This window comes from Diabrotica virgifera, chromosome 7, assembly GCF_917563875.1.
Source record: "Diabrotica virgifera virgifera chromosome 7, PGI_DIABVI_V3a".
Taxonomy (NCBI): domain Eukaryota; kingdom Metazoa; phylum Arthropoda; class Insecta; order Coleoptera; family Chrysomelidae; genus Diabrotica; species Diabrotica virgifera.
The window spans coordinates 89,761,238-89,775,671 of NC_065449.1; the positions used below are offsets into that span (position 1 = coordinate 89,761,238).

General features: G+C 31.7%; 1 protein-coding gene across 1 annotated transcript in view; it reads left to right on the plus strand.

Moving 5' to 3' along the window:
- The window catches only part of LOC126888825 (alpha-tocopherol transfer protein-like), a 168,840-nt gene that overhangs the window by 32,010 nt on the left and 122,396 nt on the right, over positions 1 to 14,434 (plus strand). The gene's annotated exons all lie outside the window — the stretch shown is intronic.

Here is a 14,434-nt window from a genome sequence, read left to right on the forward strand (position 1 = left end):
ATGTTGATCCAGATAAGTGCGCACCCTCTAGACATAATTATAATTCAGGTTTATGCTCCCACATCTGAGAGTACTGATGAAGACATTGAAGAGTTTTACGAACAATTAGACGAAATCATAAAAAACCTAAAGAAACAAGACATAACCATGGTAATGGGAGATTTTAACTCCAAAATAGGAAAAGGCGAAGTCAGTGACGTAGTTGGCAAGTATGGGTTGGGAACAAGAAATGAACGAGGTGATCGACTTAATACAGTTTTGCCAGGAGAAAAACTTAATTATCACTAATACCATTAAGAAGATTGTACCTACACTTGGAGGTCACCACAGGACAAGTCTGGGTACATCGTTAGAAATCAGATAGACTTCATAACGATTAACAAACGATTCCGTAACGCAATAATATCAGCCAAAACATATCCTAGAGCTGATATAAGCTCTGATCATAATCCTCTTGTAGCCCAATTACGAGTCAGATTAAAAACCTTAATCCAGAAACAGAATAACCAAAGATTAGATATGGATCAACTTAGAAATCCCGAGATAAAAGTCAAGCTTACAAATAGTAATGTTGCTTTAACAACCAATACTGATGATATTGAAAGAGACTGGATCAACTTAAGGGACGCTATTTGCAACGGTGCGAAAGAAGTATTGGTGACTACGAGCGGAAGAAGAAGAACGAATGGATGACAGATGAAATATTACACCTGATGGACAGAAGGAGGGAAAATAAGAATAATCCCGAACAATATAAAGAACTGGGAAGAACTGTCAGCAGAAAGATAAAATAATCCAAAGAGAAATGGTTACAAGAAAAATGTCAAGAGATAGAAGAGCTAGAACGAAGACACGATAGTTTTAACATGCATAAAAAGATCAAGGAGTTTACTTATACTTACAAGAAAAAACAGTTTGGTAAGTTGATAGACGAGAACAACAAACTTATTGTAGATAAAGAAGAACAGTTACATACTTGGGAAATGTACATAAAAGATTTGTTTACGGATTATCGTCATATTTCTACGAACACTCTTGATCTGAATGGACCAAAAATATTGAAAAGTGAGGTGATAAAAGCTAGAGATCAAACGAAAGATGGGAAGCAACAGGATGCGATGAAATACCCGTCGAATTTTTAAAAGTTTTTAACGAGAACAACATGAATGTAGTATTCGAACTGTTTAATAAGATATTATACGATACTGGTCAAATTCCATCGGACTGGCTTCTAAGACGTGTAGCGAATATCGCCTTATAAGTTTAATGAGTCATACCCTTAAAGTATTCTTGCGTATTATCCATTCCAGAATACGAGCAAAATTAGAACACAGCATAAGTGAAACACAGTTCGGTTTTAGATGCGGTTTTGGAACTCGAGAGCCCCTATGTGCAATACAAGTCTTGATTCAAAAATGCTTGGATCAACAGAAAGATGTTTACGCCTGTTTTATCGACTATGAGAAAGCATTCGATACTATCAAACATGACAAACTCATAGAACTATTACATCTTTCAGGGCTTGACACTAAGGACATCCAAATTATAAAAAATCTATATTGGAATCAAGCTTAATGGACATATGGTGAGTGAAAACATAACCATTTCTAGAGGGGTTAGACAGGGCTGTATTCTTTCGCCACTACTTTTCAACCTGTACACGGAACAAATATTTCTAGAGGCACTGGAAGAGTACAATGAGGGCATCAAAATTAATGGCGTACCAATAAGTAATTTTCGATATGCAGATGATACTGTTATACTGGCCGATAACATCGAAGACTTACAGATGATGCTAAATAGAGTAAATACAACTGGCAACCGATTTGGACTGAAGATCAATAGAAGAGAAACTAAATTTTTGGTGATCAGTAAAAAGAACATTCAACATATCGACCTGAATATTGAAGCCGAACGTATTGAAATAGTACACTGATTTAAATATCTGGAATATACAGTAAATGATAAGTGGGACCCAGACGTAGAGATTAGGATCCGAATTGAAATAGCAAGATCCAAATTCATAAAAATTAGACAGCTCTTAAGCAACCGCAACCTAAGCGTTAACCTCCGATGGCGCGCCACGAAATGCTATGTACTCTCTACGCTAATTTACGGAGTAGAAGGGTGGACGCTAACAGCAGCAACTTTAAAGAAGTTAGCGGCTCTAGAAATGTGGCTGTATCGACGCATACTGAGAATACCTTGGACAGACAGAGTGACCAACACAGAGGTATTGAGACGAATGGGTAAAGAGGTGGAATTGTTAACAACTGTTAAAAGGAGGAAAGCGTCATACCTGGGCCATGTGTTCCGTAATGATAAGTACAGTCTGCTACAGCTTATCGTGGAAAGCAAGATTGAAGGTAGAAGAGGTTTGGGCAGGAGGAAAAAATCCTGGCTGGGAAACTTGAGAGAATGTTTTCAAATACCAGAAGCTGCGAACATAATACATGCGGCACAAAACAGAGAAACCTATCGTTTGATGGTCGCCAACCTTCGGTAGAAGATGCACATAATGAAGAAGAAGTTCCAACCCAGCGTTTTGCTTCGATGTTGTGCTGAATGATCAACCGAAATAAGCGATATTTAGATCCTCACATTATATGATTAAAGTATTGAACCTTTCTCATTTATATAACGTTGATCAATTCTCGCTCTTTGTACATGGTCTCCAGCACACGCTCGTTGGATATGTGTGCTGTCCACTAGATTCTGAGCATGCGACGGTAACACCAACACCACAACTCGAACGCTTCTAATTTGATGAGATTCTTCATTTTTGTTGTCCAAGTTTCACATCCATAGAACAAAACTGATCATACTTAGCACTTCAATACGCTTAGACGTGTGGTCAATGACAGACTTCTACTGCACAATACAGAACATCATCATCATCACGTAGCGCTACAACCCTGGGTGGGTCCTGGCTGACTGTACAACTTTCTTCCAATTTGTTCGGTCTTCCATCAGCCTAGGGTCAAATGGGATGTTCACTTTTCGGAGATCTGCTTGGATGTTATCTCTCCATTGCATTCTGGGACGTCCGAGTGGTCTTTTGCCTGTAGGAATCTCCTCCCATACCAGTCTTACAAGTCTCTCGTTATGAAGTCTGTGCACGTGGCCTGCCCATCTTAGTCGCTGTGTTTTAATATCTTGGACAATATCGGTGTCATTGTAGAGTTCTTTTAATTCGAAGTTGGTTCTGATCCTATACTGGTTTGTGTTAATGTCGTGGTGAGGTCCGAAAATTTTTCTAAGTATTTTTCGTTCAAAACGTCTGAGCTTTTCTTCGTTTGATTTGGTCATGGTTCACGTTTCGCAACCATATTATGTTAGTACAGGTCTGGCGATGGATTTATAGAATTTGATCTTGGAACTTCTTGTAAGATTTTTTGATTTTATAAGCTTATCCAATGCGAATAGACAGCGATTTGCTGATTGGATTCTGTCTTTTATTTCTTCAGTAACATCGTTGTCAGCTTTGATTACGGCCCCTAGATACTCAAAACGTTGTACTTTTTCGAAATTGAAGATGTTGACCGTTACATTTTGTCCTATCCTGTCTCTTCGTGTCGTTCTATTTATACACACATATATTTCGTCTTCTCTTCATTAATCCTCAACCCTACTTCGCTTGTTGCTCCTTCCAACTTGTTGAAAATGGCTTTTGTGGATAGGATGGAGTCTCCAACGAGATCAATGTCTCAATACAGAACGACAATGTCTCAATACAGAACAATACAGAACGCCAGCTATTAAAGGTTTTATAGGTATAACTTTGTCAATCTTCATAAATCCGGGGTCAAGAATTTGTAGTAATACCAAGGAACTTCAAATGCAACACGCATTTTATTTTATTTATTTACATGTATAGTCTTTGTGTAAAAAGTACAGTTTTAAAAAAAGAATATTCTTCTATATCTAATCTTAATCCATAAAAGAATAACTGCTAAATTTTGTTTTGCTATATAGGAAACTCAGGTTATAATTTTCATAAAAATAGTCCAATCCGGTTAGACAAAAAAATACGTAACCTTGATTTAAAACTTAAGGGTCGGTTTCAACAACAACAAATAAATCAATGAATAGTTATTCGTTGAACAAAATTGATTATACTCTGGGCTAATTAGCAAAATACAAGGAAAAGTTATTTACCAGCAATTTTATTGCTGGAATCGAATCTTATTATTGTATGTATTAATAATATAGGTATGCAAAGTCCGCAGATAGTGTGCTACTTTTTTTATAAACAAAATGGCGCCCGAAAATCGTGTTTTTTTCAATTTTTGCTCTATAACTCCAAAGATTTTAACTTTACACCAAAAACACTCAAATAAAAATTCACCGCAATTAAATTATGCATAGAGGCGTGTTTTTCCCGATTCACTTCAAAGAAAACTTTCCCCGTAAAAAGCGGGTTTTTCCAACAAAATCTTTAATTTTCAACTAAAATTTTAGATAAGTAATTGTTAATCAATAATTAAATAGCTTGGTAATGTAAAAGCCCTTTTTGTATAGATTATAATTCCAGAAGTCGATGAAAATTGAATGAACAGTTTGGCAACAATTGAATTGGTAATTAAAAATTTACGGTCGCTATAATAACGATAGTAATTATGATGCATAAGAATAGCTATGACTTTTTCATAAAGAGACACTATACCTATCTAATGTACTTTACAGAATTAAAATTGGACTATTTAAGCAGCCTCAGGAATATTTTAAAATTATAAACAATTTTTTGGCCTATAAACAAATAGAATATCTCGGGAAATATTAAACTAAATTAAATTGTAAAAACGGCATTCAAAAAACAGCGGCAGGGAGCTTCTTTAAAAGAAAAAATGTTTAATTATGATGAGTAGTCCCTGAGATACAACCGGTCAAAGTTGACCAGAATTTACGGCAAAGATATAAACAATAAGATCATAATTTTCAAACCATCACCTTTTTATTTTTGTCCTCTTTCTCCACACCAATATTCATATCCTTAAAATACTCATAACATATATTATTATAATAAAAACTATCGATAGTACGTGTGAAAATTGTCAAAAATAGCAAAATTCCAATCAAAAATTAAGTTGGGAAGCTGTAACCCTCAAAGTTCAAAATCGGTATACGTTAAAAAAATGCATTTTCTCGGCTTCCCATGGAGCAATTTCCTTCATTCTTTTTTTGTTCCGAAGTAACTCGAGTAGAGCCATCGAACTAACGCATTATTAAATGTCAGACTTGCTTGTGTTTTGTTATAATTAATTTATTTATTTATTATAACACAAAATTTTAATTTGTTTAAATAAAAATTGTTTAAATAATTATAAAGCTTTCAAATGAGAATATTTATGTTTTTAACTTTAAAAGGTACACTTGTAGTAAGTTTATGTAAAAAAAAGCCTACAACTGGAAAAAATATGTAATTTTCTGTTCTTATAAATAAATTAATCTATTATAACAAAACAAAAGCAAGTCTGACATTTAATAATGCGTTGGTTCGATGGCTCTACTCGAGTTACTTGGGACCAAAAAAAGAATGAAGGAAATTGCTCCATGGTAAGCCGAGAAAATGCATTTACCGTTACATTTTGTCCTATCCTGTCTCTTCGTGTCGTTCTATTTATACACACATATATTTCGTCTTCTCTTCACTAATCCTCAACCCTACTTCGCTTGTTGCTCCTTCCAACTTGTTGAAAATGGCTTTTGTGGATAGGATGGAGTCTCCAACGAGATCAATGTCTCAATACAGAACGACAATGTCTCAATACAGAACAATACAGAACGCCAGCTATTAAAGGTTTTATAGGTATAACTTTGTCAATCTTCATAAATCCGGGGTCAAGAATTTGTAGTAATACCAAGGAACTTCAAATGCAACACGCATTTTATTTTATTTATTTACATGTATAGTCTTTGTGTAAAAAGTACAGTTTTAAAAAAAGAATATTCTTCTATATCTAATCTTAATTCATAAAAGAATCATTTATTTATAAGAACAGAAAATTACATATTTTTTCCAGTTGTAGGCTTTTTTTTACATAAACTTACTACAAGTGTACCTTTTAAAGTTAAAAACATAAATATTCTCATTTGAAAGCTTTATAATTATTTAAACAATTTTTATTTAAACAAATTAAAATTTTGTGTTATAATAAATAAATAAATTAATTATAACAAAACACAAGCAAATCTGACATTTAATAATGCGTTAGTTCGATGGCTCTACTCGAGTTACTTCGGAACAAAAAAAGAATGAAGGAAATTGCTCCATGGGAAGCCGAGAAAATGCATTTTTTTAACGTATACCGATTTTGAACTTTGAGGGTTACATTTTCTCCAACCTAATTTTTGATTGGAATTTTGCTATTTTTGGTAATTTTCACACGTATTATCGATAGTTTTTATTATAATAATATATGTTATGAGTATTTTAAGGACCTGAAAATTGGTGTGGAGAAAGAGGAAAAAAATAAAAAGGTGATGGTTTGAAAACTATGATCCTGTTGTTTATATATTTGCCGTAAATTCTGGTCAACTTTGACCGGTTTCATCTCAGGAACTGCTCATCATAATTAAACATTTTTTCTTTTACTAGAAGCTCCCTGTCGTTGTTTTTCGAATGCCGTTTTTATGATTTAATTTAGTTTAATATTTCCCGAGATATTCAATTTGTTTATAGGCCAAAAAATTGTTTATAATTTTAAAATATTCCTGAGGCCGCTTAAATAGTCCAATTTCAATTCTGTAAGCTACATTAGATATGTATAGTGTCTTTTTATGAAAAAATCATAGTTATTCTTATGCATCATAATTATTGTCGTTACTATAGCGACCGTAAATTTTTAATTAACAATTCAATTGTTGCTAAACTGTTCATTTAATTTTCATCGGCTTCTGGAATTATAATCTATACAAAAATGAATTTTAGGATAAATTTAAAATGGCAAGTGCAGTTCGCCGTTCTGTTAGCCGTCATCTTGATTTCAAAGGAGAACCGTTTTTGCTCAATATCTCCTTCATTTTCAACTATTAGACAAAATAGTCTAAGAGCTAGTGAACCCTTCGAGTAACGGTCTTCCTGTAAGACTAGAAATTCCTATAGTGATAATTCATAGCACACCAAGGCTAAAAACCATGACCTGACAGGCATCAGCCATGCACGTGTATCTACCAGGTGAATCGAAAAGTTCATGGTTAAGGGGGTAAAATAAACTGTAAAGTTTAAATTTAAGTATGTGTTTAAGTAAGTCATTTAAAAGAAATGTGTACAATGACAGGCGATTCTGAACAGCATAAGACCTTGCCAGGCGAGGGGAAAGATTAGGATTTTTTCCTAAAATTAATTTTTTTGCATCGAACAAAGTTTTTTTAAGTTTTTTGAATCATTCCAAACAGAAAAGGTCTTTTGTTTTCTCTTTTCCCTTAGGTTAAAAGTTTTTGTTATATAATCGATTAAAAATTTAAAAATTGCGAAATCGGCCATTTTTAACCCCAAATCAGACATTTAACTGAAAACTTCAATGTTGCCAAGGTAGGTAGATATTCTTTAAACATCGATTGATGAAATCTCGAAGAGTTTTTTTGCAATACAATATCGAAAACTCCTTTGTTTTTTAATTGCTAATCAAGAGGGCGTGACATTGTAGTACCGGGTGTCCACTTATATTTTCCCCCATTTTAACTGCCTATAACTTATAAACGGCTCAAGATAGAAATATGCGGTTTTCGCTGAAATGTTTTCTTTTAGTAATAGTTTTGTCTGAGTGGATTTAATTTTTTATATCGTTTTCAAATACGAAAATAAAAATGGCGGATTTTTGAAAAAAACGTTGACTTTTTTTTAATGGAATACCCAGTATATTTTTTAGTAAATTGAAAGAAATGTCATTCACCTATCCAGCGATATAAAGTTTTTCAAAATCGGTTGTCAAATCACTGAGTAATTAATTTTTAAAATGAGAGGTGCAACGTGGATATCACATACCTCAATACCATCACATACCTAAATACGATAACGAAGCAAATTGATATTATGTTATGTGATTTCCACATTACATCTCTCATGTTAAAAATTAATTGCTCAGTCATTTGATAACCGATTTTAAACAATTTTATATCTTTGGATAGGTAAATGATCGTTTTTTTTTAAGTTATAAAAAAATATACTGGGTGTTTTAATAAAAAAAGTCAACAACGTTTCTTTAAATCCGCCATTTTTTATTTAAAAGCTATATAAAAAATGATCACTTACCTGAAAATTTGAAAAAGCGGTCATTTACCTATCCAGCGATATAAAATTTTTTAAAATCGGTTGTCAAATGACTGAGCAATTATTTTTTAAAATGAGAGATGCAATGTGGAAATTACATAACATAATATCAATTTGCTTAGTTATGTTATTTAGGTATGTGATATCCACGTTGCACTTCTCATTTTAAAAATTAATTACTCAGTGATTTGACAACCGATTTTGAAAAACTTTATATCGCTGGATAGGTGAATGACCTTTCTTTCAATTTACAAAAAATATACTGGGTGTTCCATTAAAAAAAGTCAGCAAAGTTTTTTTCAAAAAGCCGCCATTTTTATTTTCGTATTTAAAAGCGATATAAAAAATTTAATCCATTCAGACAAAACTTTTACTAAAATAAAACATTTCAGCGAAAACCGCATATTTCTATCTTGAGCCGTTTAAAAGTTATAGGCAGTTAAAATGGAGGAAAATATAAGTGGACACCCGGTATAAGTGAGGACGTTTGAATTTGCATAAATTCATTATCTCGAGAATGGCAAATTTAAAGAAAAATCCTCAGACAGGTCGATTTTTATTTTTAAATTAGGACTTTTTGGCATATATATGATACTAGTGACGTCATCCATCTGAGTGTGATGACTTAATCGATGATTTTTTTGAATGGGAGTAGGGGTTGAATGATAGCTCATTTGAAAGGTTATTTAATTCTATATTCAGTAATATAAACGTTAACATAATTATTTACACAGGATGTGCAAAAATGTTTGCTTCTTTTGTGTAAAATAATTTAATAAAGAAAAATTCACAAAATCTGTACAAAAAAAAAAGGTTAAGTATAGCTGTTAAAAGTTTGAATACACTCGTGATTAGTGACTCGTTCAAGCCCTTTCAACTATAACTCTTTCAAAAAAAGGCACTTTAAACCGTTGAAACTTACAGATCATATAAAAAATAAATAAGTAAATAAATTGTTTGTAAAGAGGTAATGATTAATTTCATTTGGGGTGCTAAAGAGGGGGAGATTTTCACGATTTTTTTATCAAAAAAAGGGGACAACTTTATTCTGAGCGTAACTAGCTTAGTTTTAATGCTAGAAACTTTTATAAAAATAAAAATAAAGCTTTTATTAAGCACTTTAAAAAACTTATAATGGTTTTTTCCCGAAGAGTGCTTTGATTTTTGGTTATTTCACGTTGAAATATTCGATTTCTTATTTGACGAATAAAATCGTATTTTTCATGAACTACAACTTCGCTTTTGCTGGATCTATATAGCCTTCACGAATAAATTTTTGTTTTTTTATAAGCTACATTTTTGCTAAGAATATTTTTTTTTTTCGATAATATACTTAGTTTTGGACTTATTTGCGAAGAACCGCCTAAAAACATGGTTCTTTTTTGTCGAAAAATAAACATTTTCAATTGCAGTTAACTCGAAAAGTTAACTTTTGCTTAGAATTAGTCAATTAATTTATCTATTTCCTTACTTACTTTATACGCGCGTTTTTTCACCCCCGAGAAGGGGTGTCTGTCACCCCCCAAGGTTCATCTTTGAAGTGGAGGTTAAGTAGAACCTAAATCCAAATTTTCATGCAATTCGGAATTGACCCAGAAAATAACACGGTATCGCCGTATTTCCCGTTCATTTACTGATTTTTTCAGTTAGACCTTTGATGTTCAGAAGAAAAGCTTTCGTATGATGAGAGTATGTATAATGATATGAGAGTATGTATATATAATGAGTTTTTGGGTTGAGACTCATCGAGAGATGGAAACATGTAGGTAGATGCTCCTAGTGATGTTCTTTATTTATTTATTTTTTATTCTCTCTCTTCTCGAAATTCTTAGCCTCCTTATGACTTATAAAATTTATTTACGTGGAGAACCACAAGAATATACAATGCAATTAACATGCAAAATAAAACGTTAATGAGTCAAATAATTTAAGAATATGCAGTTTTCAGTATACATAAATTTCAGTTTAACCAAATTTCCCGAATTATAAGTGAAAGCACACTGTTATTTTTAATATATACTAGCACATTGTTAGTTTTAATACATACTAATAAAAATTAATTAATTATTTATATGGGAAATAAGCCACAATTAAAATGAAAAAAATAATTTTATTAACGTTTCGACGCCCAAATCGGGTGCCGTTGTCAAAATACAAAATACTACTAATGGAAACAAAAATGTTGTTGCTTAGTAAAAAAATTCTTCTAATAATTTATTTAATTTGACTCATTTATATCGGCAATTCAGATACATATGATACATTTTAAAGTAGAAGACTTTAAAATGATATTGCCAATATTTATGAGTTGCGAAAATGAAAAAAATAATTTTATTAACGTTTCGACGCCCAAATCGGGTGCCGTTGTCAAAATACAAAATACTACTAATGGAAACAAAAATGTTGTTGCTTAGTAAAAATTAAATTAAATTATTAGAAGAATTTTTTTACTAAGCAACAACATTTTTGTTTCCATTAGTAGTATTTTGTATTTTGACAACGGCACCCGATTTGGGCGTCGAAACGTTAATAAAATTATTTTTTTCATTTTAATTGTGGCTTATTTCCCATATAAATAATTAATCATAAAAATGCCACAAGGAAATAGCTTCAGAACAACATTAAAAAATTAATTATTTTGCCACGTGCTGGCGTGAATGAAAATCTTGGGTTGGCCTTCAATAACGAAATACGATGTATTAAAGTAAACGTGCCTATTATCGGCACCTTTAGCACGTTAAGCACAATGGACCTTCATTTTAATTAGTTTAATAACCAAATTACCTGAACAACGTGTATTCAGATTATTGTTTTGGCTAATAGAATATATCACAATTACACACAGAATATTTACTTTTTCCTAAAACAAACTCATCATATTTAAAAAATTAATAAAATGAAGTGTCCTAAGTCTCCATTATCGGCATTCTAAATTAAATGCTTGCTCTAATTTTCGGCATATCAAAGATCCTTTTTTCGGCATACATTAGATACCCAAAATTTGAATAAGTATATAAGGTACCTAAAATAACGTATTTCTCAAAAGCTAAATATAAAATCTTTAATGTTTCGGTGAAAACACAAACTTTATTTTAGTAGCCATTGACACAAGCATTTCAGTTCTCATCTATCATCTTCGCTTATAGTGCAGTCACTGAAGGTGAATATGAGCTATTACCTCCGATTTCGTTGAACCTCCATACTAGATTTGCATGAAAATTGGTAAGTGGTTAGAGGATAGCTCAAGGAACAAAGATGACATGGTGCCAACTTGCGCTTTTAGCCTAGGGGTGGATGCCACCCCTTTTTGGGGGTGAAAATTATTTTATTGAAAATAACCCCATACTTCGATAGAGGGACAAATTCTAAGCAAAATTTGTTATATAAAGTTATTAAAATAAATCAAAACTTTTTAAGTTATTGAAGATCAAAAATTTTAATTTTTCTTGAGAAAAATGCATGTTTTTAAACTATTTTTCATCAATAACTCACAAACTATAAGTTTCTACGAAAAAGTTGTTATTACCAAAATTGAAGCTATTATAAAACGAAAAAAACCCTTTACTAGAAAAACCTTTTAATGTTAACTAAAAGTGAGTTATAGGTAATTGAATATATATTTTTTTCGGCGAGTAAAAAAACCTAAGTGTTCAAGCTGAAATAACTGAAAAATGATGCATTTTGTAACATAAACTTATTAAACATTTGTCAAAGTACTTAAAAATATCTATCAAATGAGCCCCCGAACATGTTGATAGCATTAAAATTTATGCACTTAAATTTTTTCAAAATTTATCTTTTAAAAATTTTTCCAAAAAATGTTTTTGTTTTTTTTTTAATAACTCCGTTTGTTTTTACGATATTAGGATTATCTAAAAACCGTTTGAAAGTTTATTCCAAGGGCCATTTAACCACGTTGATTTAATCTTTAGACCCCTTATTTTTTTAAAAATAAAAGGTTAAAATGGCCCCGGTTGCATGGTTGTCACAGAAAAAATTTAAGATTTAAACGTTTTTATCTCGGTTAGTTTTTGCCCCATGGAAACAATAAAACAGGTAAATATTTGACACAGAAAAAACTAAAATTTGGGTATATATCACTTTTTACGTATATTGAGTATTTTTGGAGTTATTATCAAAAGAATATGAAAATTACAATAATTTAAAAAAATTATGATTTTTTTAAATTATATCTTTTTTTCAAAAATATGCATTCTAAACCGGTCAAAATGATTGAAATCATTACTTATGCTAATATAAAGAAGTTCTTGTAAGGATTACTATAAATTTTATTCTTTGTGGAAATGCCGTATGTTTTATTTTTCACTTTTTCCTAAAAAATTCGAAAGGGTTCTTTTATTTTCATCATAACTTGTTTAATTTTGACCCTATTAACTTCTTCTAAAGCTCATTTAATAGGTATTCTGAAGTTCATTGACAAATGATTAGCAGGTATATTTTATACATTGCATCGTTTTTCCGTTATTTAAGCTTGAGTACTTATATTTGAGTACTCGTCGAAAAAAATACACATTCAATTGCCAATAACTCACTTTGAACTAACATTAGTTTAGTTCTTTAAGTGAGGAATGTATTCAGTTTTTTATTATCATTAATTTCAGTAATGATAACTATTTTGAAAAATCTTATAGTTTTTGAGTTATACGTGAAAACCCGATTTAAAACATGCATTTTTTACGAAAAAATAAAATTGTTGGTCTTTAATAACTCAAAAGGTGTTGATTTATATTAATAACTTTATATAACAAATTTTGCTTATAATTTATCCCTCTATCGATTTACGGTATTATTTTTAATAAAATAATTTTCACCCTCGAGGAGGGGTGGCATCCACCCCCAGGGTAAAAGCGCAAGTTGGCATCATGTCACCTTTGTCCCTTGAGGTCTACTCTAATTACTCACCAATTTTCACGAAAATCGATAGAGGTTCAACGAAATCGGAGGTGAAAGCCTTCAGTGACTCCACTATTAGACCAGTTTCCTTTTCTTGTGTGGAAAATAGGCCCTTCGTGACATTCTTCAATTTAGTTTCTGTCCTGCGATTAGAAAGTATTTTATTAAAAGTTTGTGAAAGAATAACCTTTTTTCTACTTTCGTTTTCCATTTTATTTTTGGATGCGCTTTTATTTCCGTTGCATGTTTAGCTGTTCTTCTTGTTTTCCTTTTCTTCTATTTTCTTGTAATATTGTTGCCACTAAGATTGTTTGTATTTTCTAAAAAGGTCCCTATTTCAAGAAACCATAGACGAATTCGATTTTCTGTTATAATGTCTCTAGCACAAGTGAGGTTTTGGTAAATTCTTGTAGCCAGCTCGAGATGCCTTTTTAAAAGTAATTCGTACCATTTCCGTCCTGGCATACGCTCTTTAAGCAATAGCTGAACACTAGACAACAACTGAGATTTTGTTGCAGGAAATCCACAGGTAGCAATTCGAAATAGTCATGCTACCAATAAGTTTTCTTCTGCTTCTGTTAGTGCGGTCACTGGTCCAGATTTCTTCTCTAAAGAAGTTCTACCCTTTATTTTATCCTGTAGAGTTGATCTGGGTACCTTATACAACTTGCAAGCTGTTTTAAATAACATTCGTGACTGAACTGCTACAACAGCTTAGTTTATATCTTCTGTATAATAATGAAGATTTTTTTTTCTTTTCCATTGCTAATTTGTGAATTTTAGTCTAAAACAAAGAATTTCCAACTATCTGCACGTATAGGCATGTATTATCGGCAGTGTTATACTTGGTCAAATTATGGCTATTTTTAGTAGAGATACAGGATGCCGAAAATTGGTACAACGAATTATCGTTTTTTATTTCATATAATGAAAAAACGTTTGTCATAATAAGTTTAAAGGTGACGCTAAAATCAACTTATATACAGTCTAATGCTGATAACCAATTATCGGCACTCCAGCCGATGATTGGATCATCTGCTAATATTTACGTACCTATTATCGGCACCCTCAAAATACTGCAAAAAGCTATAGAAAAACAGTTTTTTACCAACAAATAATCAAAATCAACTATTTCTCAACATATAAAACCTAATAAAATGGTTATTCGAAATTTTAATCATGAATTATAGCATTCTATAGCTTAACCTGTTTCTTAACACATACAATAAGAAACACTTCACATAAGAG